The following is a 9,262-nucleotide window of genomic DNA, read 5'->3' as shown; positions in this document are numbered from 1 at the left end:
ACCATACCATCAAATGTACTTATTTTCTACTATTAAAACAGAAATAAAGAATTTAATCAAATTATTTAAATAGACACCAATATTTTGAATCGCTTGATGTGACGTATCTCATGATGTAATGTAAAAGAGTTCTGAGTTAGTTTATATTGATAACCTTTTATACTGTTGTGAGATCATACAAATTTGTTACTACAAAACCTAGTAAAAGAAGAGCTCATAATAATGTAATATGTTTTTATTTTTTACGGCCTGTGTGCAAAGGAGATACATATATATTATATACACACATACACACACACATTTATAGATGCAGATATATGTTGGAAGGGTTAACATGTACGGCCCTCATGTGAAACATATTGAAATTAACGTTTTATTCACTGAAAACAAAACAAAAATTAATAAGAGTCATAACTTTCGGGTAGTTTCGCCGTTAAATGATTAATTTAAATGATAGTTTTAAACGTTTACAACACTACGTTGTATACAACGCGACGTTTACACAGTAAACGTACAAAATATATAATCATTTATTGACCAAAACAAATAAAATAACAAGTTACTTTTAAGTAATTACATTTTTTTTTTTAAATACTAGATTTGATTAAGAACATAACAACTAAACAAAACTTGAACAATTTAGGGAATAAATTAACATTAAAAATACAATTTGTAAACTGAATTTAGATATATTTTAATTACATTATTATTTAAATGACACTCAGACACTGTGTTTAAATGCTACATGCAATCTTAACTCTTTATGACGGTAAAATTTTTTGCCGCAGACCTGACACACCTCGGTCGGGGGCTTTCCACATTCGTATTTCAAATGACTGTTCATACTCGACTTGTACTTATACCCACGTCCGCAGTTAGGACAAAAGTGTGCAAACGATTTTTCGTACATGTTACCGAAACCTGTAAATACAAAAACGAATACAAAATATTATAACTGATTAAAACAATCCAAAAACTAACCACTTCAAATAGTTTTTAAACCCGTTTAAACAATAATAATTACACTTAACAGGCATAAACAAAATAATGGCTACCCATGAATATTACTTTAATCAATCACCATAACACCTAATTTTCTATTTATTTAGTTTACACGAATCGTAAAAAATACATAAGAGGTAGGCATATAATTTTAAAAAATAAACTGTATAGTCACCGGGTAGTATGAAAAATAACATATCAACAGTATACAGTTATTAAATTGACACAATTGCGCTGACTTACAATTAGAATGATGTATTTAATACATTTAATATATATATATATATTAATACTTTTCATATGACTTGCATAGTAAGACAACAACAGTGCATCTCGTCAAGTAATTTATTTAATTCGCACAATTGTTCTATCTTAATTACTCAGTTAAATAAAAAAGTAAAAATACAATTTTTATTTTTAAAAAAAATGTTATACAATTAAACACAAAAAAATCATTGCAGCTTGTCGATAATGTAATTGGGAAATATCATTTTGTGTACGTTGACCAAGTGCATTTTCATAGTAGATTTTTGAGCACATTTTTTTTTACACACAACGCATTCAAACTTTGGTTCAACCCCACATTCATAGGTCAAATGTTGAGTTAGCCCGCTCTTTCTCTTATACTTTCGGCCACATTTATTTGGACAGAAAAATCGACACAACGGAAATTCTCCTATTTCATCTACAACAAACCGTAATGCGTATTATTATCATTATTATTTAATAACTGTTGAACATACATTAATTTTAAATGAACGAAGATTAAGCTAGAATACTACATATGTTAGGTATTTTATAATATGCAGGATCATATTATCACGGTTTACACAGCTATGTATTATTATAACAAATTCTGACTAATAGACAGCTTTGAAAATATATAAATTGAGTTATTATTGTAAAGTGTGTTAAATCGAAATGAATATTCGATCAATACAGTATAATAATTTACTACCCAAGCCATTTAGCTATAAGTATAAATTATAAAGCTTACAAAAAAAAAAAAAAAGATCGGAACACTTTGAAATAACATTAAAAACAAATAAATTTTGATTAGTTTTTAGACAATATTCATTAAAAAAAAAAAATTAGTACAATATTACTCAAATTACAATGATAACTCTATAGTCGATAAATAAATAATATTTTTATTCTACATATTAACTAAAAACTCAACCTTTATAAAAACAGATATAATATTTTTAATTTATCTAAGTCATAGTAAGAATAAACCTATCAATCAACGTTACAAGTAGGAGTATTATGTAAATATGTTATACAAAATAAACTGAAAATGAATAATTTAAAATTATTTCTTTGGCCTATTTCTACGACCGCAATTGTTAGAAATGTGCTGAGACATTCGACTTTTCTGTTTGTAAGTTTGACCACACTTAAATGGACACACCAATAAGCCGTTATCTTGAATAGGGAAGTTCGCCGTCGAGTTTCTGTCCAAGTTCGGCAAACAAACAACGTCTAAAAACGAAAAGTAAACATAAGTTAGAATAAATAGTAATAAAAAATAATAATTATAAACTAGAACAACACACACATGTTCCCATAGCATCTCATGCCTCCTTACCACAGGAGACCTAATTAAGATGAAACGTGTACATACAAACAGAAAGCCTATTATCAATACATTTTATCGTCTGTAAGTGTTTATTATTAATATATTTTTAATTACAACAAAATATATAGAAAATACAACTAGTTGAACTATTGAAACGAAAACAAAATTATCAATCACATAGAATTTACTAACGAACTTAATTCAACTCATAGATAATGGTAATTCGTATTGTTTAAGATAAATTCAAGGGGGTAAGGTGCCAAACATTTTAGTTAAATTCATCTTACGTTAAGCAATTATAATGAAAAAAAAACCTCAAGGGGTATCATCGGGGTCTCATTGAGGTATATACTGATGTATTTTGATTTGATGACATTTCAGCGACTCTTTGTATGTGAACTTTTTATTACAAAAACTACAGTCGAACTGGGGCCGCATACCGCACTCGTACTTCAAATGCCTCGTCACATATTGCTTCCTTTTGTAAGACCGACCGCACATCCTTGGACAATGCCACTTATGACTTGTTTCGGTTTTCATACGTGGGGTTGACGTCACATAAAACGCTAAAAAAATTTAGTCACTTTTTTACGTTTGAAATTACATTTATAATAATTAAATCATTTTTTTTTTTTAATCTCCTTATATTTTGTCATTTACATACCAAATTGTATTTTATTTTAAATAAATGTAATAAAAAAACAAAAATCCAAAACTATGTTTGGGTACTCATGAACCCGCGAGTAGTACGTGAGCTGTCGAACAATTTATCCTTTTTATTTTGTACAAAACATAAAGCGAGGCGTTCTCAACAAGCGATTAGCGGTTGTGGTGGCTATAAGAATATCATTTGTTTTAACTCGGGTCACCGTTAACTTTAAAATTATTAAACACGACATATATATATAATGTAAAATAAAAGTCAACGTTTTTTTATTATAGGTTATTGTAAAATTGTATTTATTATAATTTATATGTATCTACTAAATCACACAATACTAAAGGTTACAAAATTAATACAAATCCTGCGCGGTATACAACAAATTTACACGCTTGGCAATAGGTAATATCAAGCTACTTCCATCTAGTTACTAGTTCCCTATACGTATAGTGTAAAATATATAGCTATTAAGTACTGATTCGGAATGCTTAAACAAAAAATTAAAACGACCTATTATTAACATTATGAACTTAAATCAAGTTTTTAACGACGGTGGCTGGCTGCGCACTGTCGGGCGACACTCGGTGCACTGTCATCCGATGTAGCTTCATACTCGCCTTGTAAGTAAACTTTTTCAAACAGATATCACACGTGAAGCGAGGTTCCACTCCGCACTCATAGTTGAGATGCCTGTTGAGGTTGTGCTTTCTATTGTACCGTTTGCCACACATGTTCGGACAGCAATACTCTTTGCCCCCATAGTACACCTTGTCTGAAACATCACGGGCAAATAGTTAGAATAATTGCAGCACCCACATTTTTCGTATGATGGCAAAACCAAAATAAAAAATAAGGAAAAATAAAGATATTAGCAAATGTTTTTCGATTGCAGTTTACTCTAAAATTTACCTTATTTTTTAGAAAACGCCATATGCGTTCCAAGCGAGGTAAGCATAACAAGCGTAGGTAGGTATATCGTTTGATGATAAATATTACACTATATTGTCGTGGAACTACTTTAAAATAAAAGGTACATACAAGGAGCCAACAACCCGGCATTCTTACACTGACTCTACTGCACGACTAAAGCACAACCGTCGTCCGTTGACTATACTAGACTTTTAAATTAAATATATATGAAAAACTCAGATGTTTATTTTTACTTTCAAAATTACTCAACAGTGTAAGCAGTAAGTACGTATTTGGTTTTATACTTTATTTCATCGAAACAACATAATAATAAGTATATAAATATATAAAAAATGTTTTATAAAAATCATGTTTCAATCTATACTTTACCATAAAAAATTAAAAAAATATAAACAGCAACATTAAAAATAGAGCTGTGTAACATCTTATTGAGTGATAATATTGTGCATTTTTTCTAAATGAACTTTTAAGTAATATTTCTGCACAAACTTGCGACCGCACACGTAGCATCCGAACTGTGGCGGTAAACCGCACTCATACAAGAAATGACGCTTAAGAGTGGACCGCCGCCACTTACCCGTATAAACTTTACCACAGTTGTTTGGACACTGAGACGGATCCGTTTTCAAGCATTCCTTTAATCTGAACAGAACCGAGTAATCTGAAAGTATAAGCATCGTGTAAAAAATTAATGACTTAAAAAAATATAAGTACCTATTTATAGTTTTTTGTTACTGTGTGTTGGCATAAAAATTAATAGACGTTCTTTATTTTTTATTTATAATTCGAATCAAGACGATTTTTAAAACAGAATTTTGTAAATATTAAAACATATTCGTAAAATAACTTTTTTAAACCATAAAACGACTTAATAATCATCGTTTTCAAAAAACTATAGGCTATGCCAAAGCTAATTATTACACTAAACAGGCGAGAACAGCGATTAAGCATTTAAATGCCGTAGTATACCAAAGAAGTGTTTAACACCCAACAAATCAGTGGTATAAATTTTGGGTTTAATTATAGAATTTTTAAATGCAGAAATAAATTCTTATACTTTACTACCACTATCTCTCTTTGTTACATTACCATCTAGTATTATTTCAATTTTCATAATTATCAAACACACTTAACATAATTGGATAGTCAAAATTAATTTGTAATTTTTATGTTTATAAAAAAATGTTTTTTTAAAGCGCATTTTTTTAAGAAATAAAAAAAAATACTATGTGATTAAATTCTAATTAGCATGTTTAGCGATTCTTTGACGCACTTGTTGTTTTTTAAAAACAAAGAATATTAACGGACATTTTTTTTTAAATTCTACTTTCAAACTACTATATTGTATAAAAAACTACTTAAATACACTTTCTTAAGGAGATATATTCAGTGTTAATATAGTCAAGCGACGCCAAAACGCCCAAAAACTAATAATTATTCGGAAATCAATAAAACGCTTATACATAATTATTGGTACACAAAAGTGTTGTTTTTTTTATTGTCAAACATAATACAATCATTTTCAATATAATTTATCAATACCAAATGACTTTAAATTAAAACAAAAAACAAATCTATAGATTAAAATCACAATTTTAATAACCCCTTTCAATATCGTAAATTTCAACTGTTGTTTTATCTTGACTAATATCAACAACTAACATTTTTCAACTCGCCATACTCGTTTATTTTACTATTTCTGCTCAATGATATTTCAACCAGCTTACTTTGGATGTAAATTAAGAATACAATACCTACAATAAAAGCATTAACAATATGGAAGACGGCGTACCTAAAATAATATGATTCGAAAACTTTATTTATTTATTATAAAAAATATTATAATAATTTATATTTAAATGTATTATAATAAAAATTATTAGCAAATAAAACAGATGTATTTAAATAATCCAAATCGTTGGTACATAAATATATTATAATGACTCGTTAAAAACTTAATGTTGGTTCGACGTTCTAAATCTTAACTAATATTGGTTAATTAGCCGGTCGTTTAGAAATATATGATCTATATATTATATAATGGTTGATATGTTAAGTTTACTTTTTAATAATTAGCAAGATAAAACAAAGTTTAAAATCAATAATTAATTGATTTTATAGTACACAATTGATAATAATTATCGAAGGAGAAAATTGTACGAATAATACAATGAAGTAGGTAAAAAATAAAATCACTTTTCAAAAGTATATAGGAAAAATAACTACCAAACGTTAGCTTTGTGTGTTAATGACCAATTGTCTAACTATATGATTCTGTTTTTTATGTAATTACTTCATAATAAACAAGCATGAGAGAAAGTTTTTAAAAAAAATTAACATCGGGTTTCAGTAAACATCTTTGACTTCTAACTTCTTTAAAAATTTTAGCTATTGAGTGAGAGAAATTTTTTTTACTGACGTTAAACACGTTTAATAATTTGTATGATCACCGTTTAGGTGTAGTTTCATAAATTATAATTGTTTAGATAGTGATTGAAAACGCTACCAAGACAAAATGTACATTATTTGTTGTAACTACTACAGATAGCGATTAACATGATTAATAGTAAATATTCTGATAGTATGAAATTTCAAAAACAGCTAATTAAAAATATTTACGTTAACCTTTTGGACAATAGAGAATATTGTTTCTGGAAGGAAACGTCTATATTGCTCCATATGGCATAACTTAGCTTACAAATGTTTTTTATTGATTGTCATTAGACAGGCTATCAGAATAGTATACTATTGAACATATTAACAATGTACAACAAATAAAGTAAATGTTGCATTGTACGATTTTAATGCGATTACAAAGATATACTGTGTATTACATAAATATATAAACTGAACATCATACAATTTACGCCTATGAATGTGGTCTACCTCATACTAAGTTGCAAGTACAACATAGTACCACTTATGTATGTTCAGAATATGTTGTGCACTCTCATAAGATGTATTTTCAGGTCATGTTTTTGCACAAACTTGCGGTGGCAAACGTAACACCCGAATTGTGGCGGCATGCCGCATTCGTATAAGAAATGGCGCTTGAGCGTTGATCGCCGCCATTTTCCCGTGTACACCTTGCCGCACTCATTTGGGCACGGCGACGGATCCGTTTTCAGACATTCGCTTATCATTAACATGACCGCTCTATCTGAAAGGAACACCACTTGTCTTAAGTAAATTGTTCTCGTCACACACACATGTTTAGGAACTATAAGACGTTTGGCTATTTTACAGTCAATTCATTCAATTTATGATACCTACTACTAATTATCAAGATACTATATTGTTATTATAAGTGACCATTGTATGCAACATAAAAAAAAAAAAACATACTCCTTTACTTCTAGGTGGTATCTCTATCGTAAATTCCAATTGCGGTTTTTTTTTAAATTAATATCAAAACCCGTTGGACAAAATTTATGTTGACTTGTATAAACGCGTTAAATAAATTCAAGCATGGTAAGCATAACAAGCGTATTTAGAGGAGGTAACTGTACATTTTCGCTCAGCTCTTACAGACAAGCGTGTATTATGAAAAAACAATTATACATCTTTCTATATCGAAATAATATGATAATATACCTATATATATAACTAATATCTGTTGGATTTCAAAATTAGGTGCCGTAATAAATAACTTAGACAGACAAGTGGCACGTAATTATAAAATATAATAAATCAACTTTATTATTTGAATATAATAATATACGAGTACGGTTATTAAACTATTACAATATATTTTAAAAAACATTAATGATTTGGCAATTACTATAAATTATTATAAATATACATTTTTATATAATAAAAAAACATGTAGACGATCTGTTAGTCGATCAATTAACTAATAAATTAAATTTTTATAAAACTTAACAAATTTCTTAAGTATACTTTACAGATTTAATTGTTTCACAGTAATCGTTGTAAGTAACAAAAAAAAAAACCCTGATAGTAAAAAAGAAGTTCGGTATAAATTATCTTGAACAGTATTGTAACTCAATGGAAGAGTATTATCGCAAACCAATAATTTCGAATTGATTTAATCTCAGACCGTTTAAAGCTAAATTGATAAATAAAACAGTCGAAATTCAATAGTTTTATTTGCCTACACTTTATAATACTTACCAAATAGTGTAAGCTATAGGCTTTGGTACAGTCAGTAGGTTTTATTTTCGTATAAAGTGTTCTGTTTTCATTTGGTATAGTAATGTATTTGGGGCGACGGCCCAATCGAAGAAAAATGTAACGGAATTTTTTTAATTATTAAGTCTTTTCCGAAATCTTATTATATTTTTCCGACGATACAACAGTAACTGTATTATTCCGAAAAGTAACAAATTAAATAAATACACTAACATTTTGTTGCCGTCGAAAAACTTATAATTGCCACCCTTAAGCGTCTTATTTATCCAGTTACTTCTTTTTTAAATGGTGTCGCTGATTTATTCGATTTGAACAGCCATCATCAGCAGACCAGTCTGTGCAAAGACATGAGGTGGCACTTGAGATGGACTTTTTGCTTGAACTGCTTAAAGCACACCGGACATTTAAACTGTCTGGGCACGCCACACTCGTAGAACAGGTGTCGTTTCAGGTGTGACTTTCTGGCCACGCCCACGTAACGCCTACCACACATATTTGGACACACTGCCGGATCGGACTTGCAAGCATCATCCAGTTTAAGCAGCTTCCAAGTGGCGTCTAGACGGGGAGGAAAAAAAATAACTGTAATATCAATGTCGCGGCGGATTGGTAGTGAAGGAGAAGGATTATTAAGCCTTCAGCCACCAATGCAATCCTATACAATATATTGTGACAATAGTTTTTTTTTTTTTTTTTATATAAGCGGTGTTAGTGACAACAGTACACACATATTATTTTATTATATACATAGTTATTATAGTATACCAATCCGTGTATGTACCCAATTTACACGTTGTCCTGCCCTCTCGGTGCCGGTGACGGTGCTCAGTGGACACAATGTTATTGTAGAGTTGACCGTACCGAGAACAGGTAAGTCTCAGTCTATACTCCAAAAATTGAAACTGCAAGAAGAAACGCAGTTTACACTGGACTCGAGC

General features: G+C 29.5%; 1 long non-coding RNA gene across 2 annotated transcripts; it reads right to left on the bottom strand.

The window, feature by feature from the left end:
* Positions 1–2,490: 2,490 nt before the first annotated feature.
* Positions 2,491–7,328, bottom strand: LOC126839107 (uncharacterized). 2 transcript variants are annotated; one of them, XR_007685783.1, is made up of 3 exons: positions 6,798–7,328; positions 4,750–4,833; positions 2,491–4,014 (listed from the first exon to the last, which is right to left on the bottom strand). It is a non-coding gene; the product is annotated as an uncharacterized LOC126839107 (long non-coding RNA). The 2 variants fall into 2 exon arrangements; XR_007685784.1 differs by having other exon boundaries at positions 7,059–7,328.
* Positions 7,329–9,262: the final 1,934 nt, after the last annotated feature.

The sequence above is a fragment of the Adelges cooleyi genome, unplaced genomic scaffold (genome assembly GCF_023614345.1).
Source record: "Adelges cooleyi isolate 19-005CV unplaced genomic scaffold, UGA_ACOO_1.1 ACOO_flye_CR_arks_rails_tigmint_CR_PRNA_30, whole genome shotgun sequence".
NCBI lineage: Eukaryota > Metazoa > Arthropoda > Insecta > Hemiptera > Adelgidae > Adelges > Adelges cooleyi.
The sequence above is the reverse complement of the archived record's forward strand: the minus strand, read 5'-3'. Positions and strand labels throughout refer to the sequence as shown.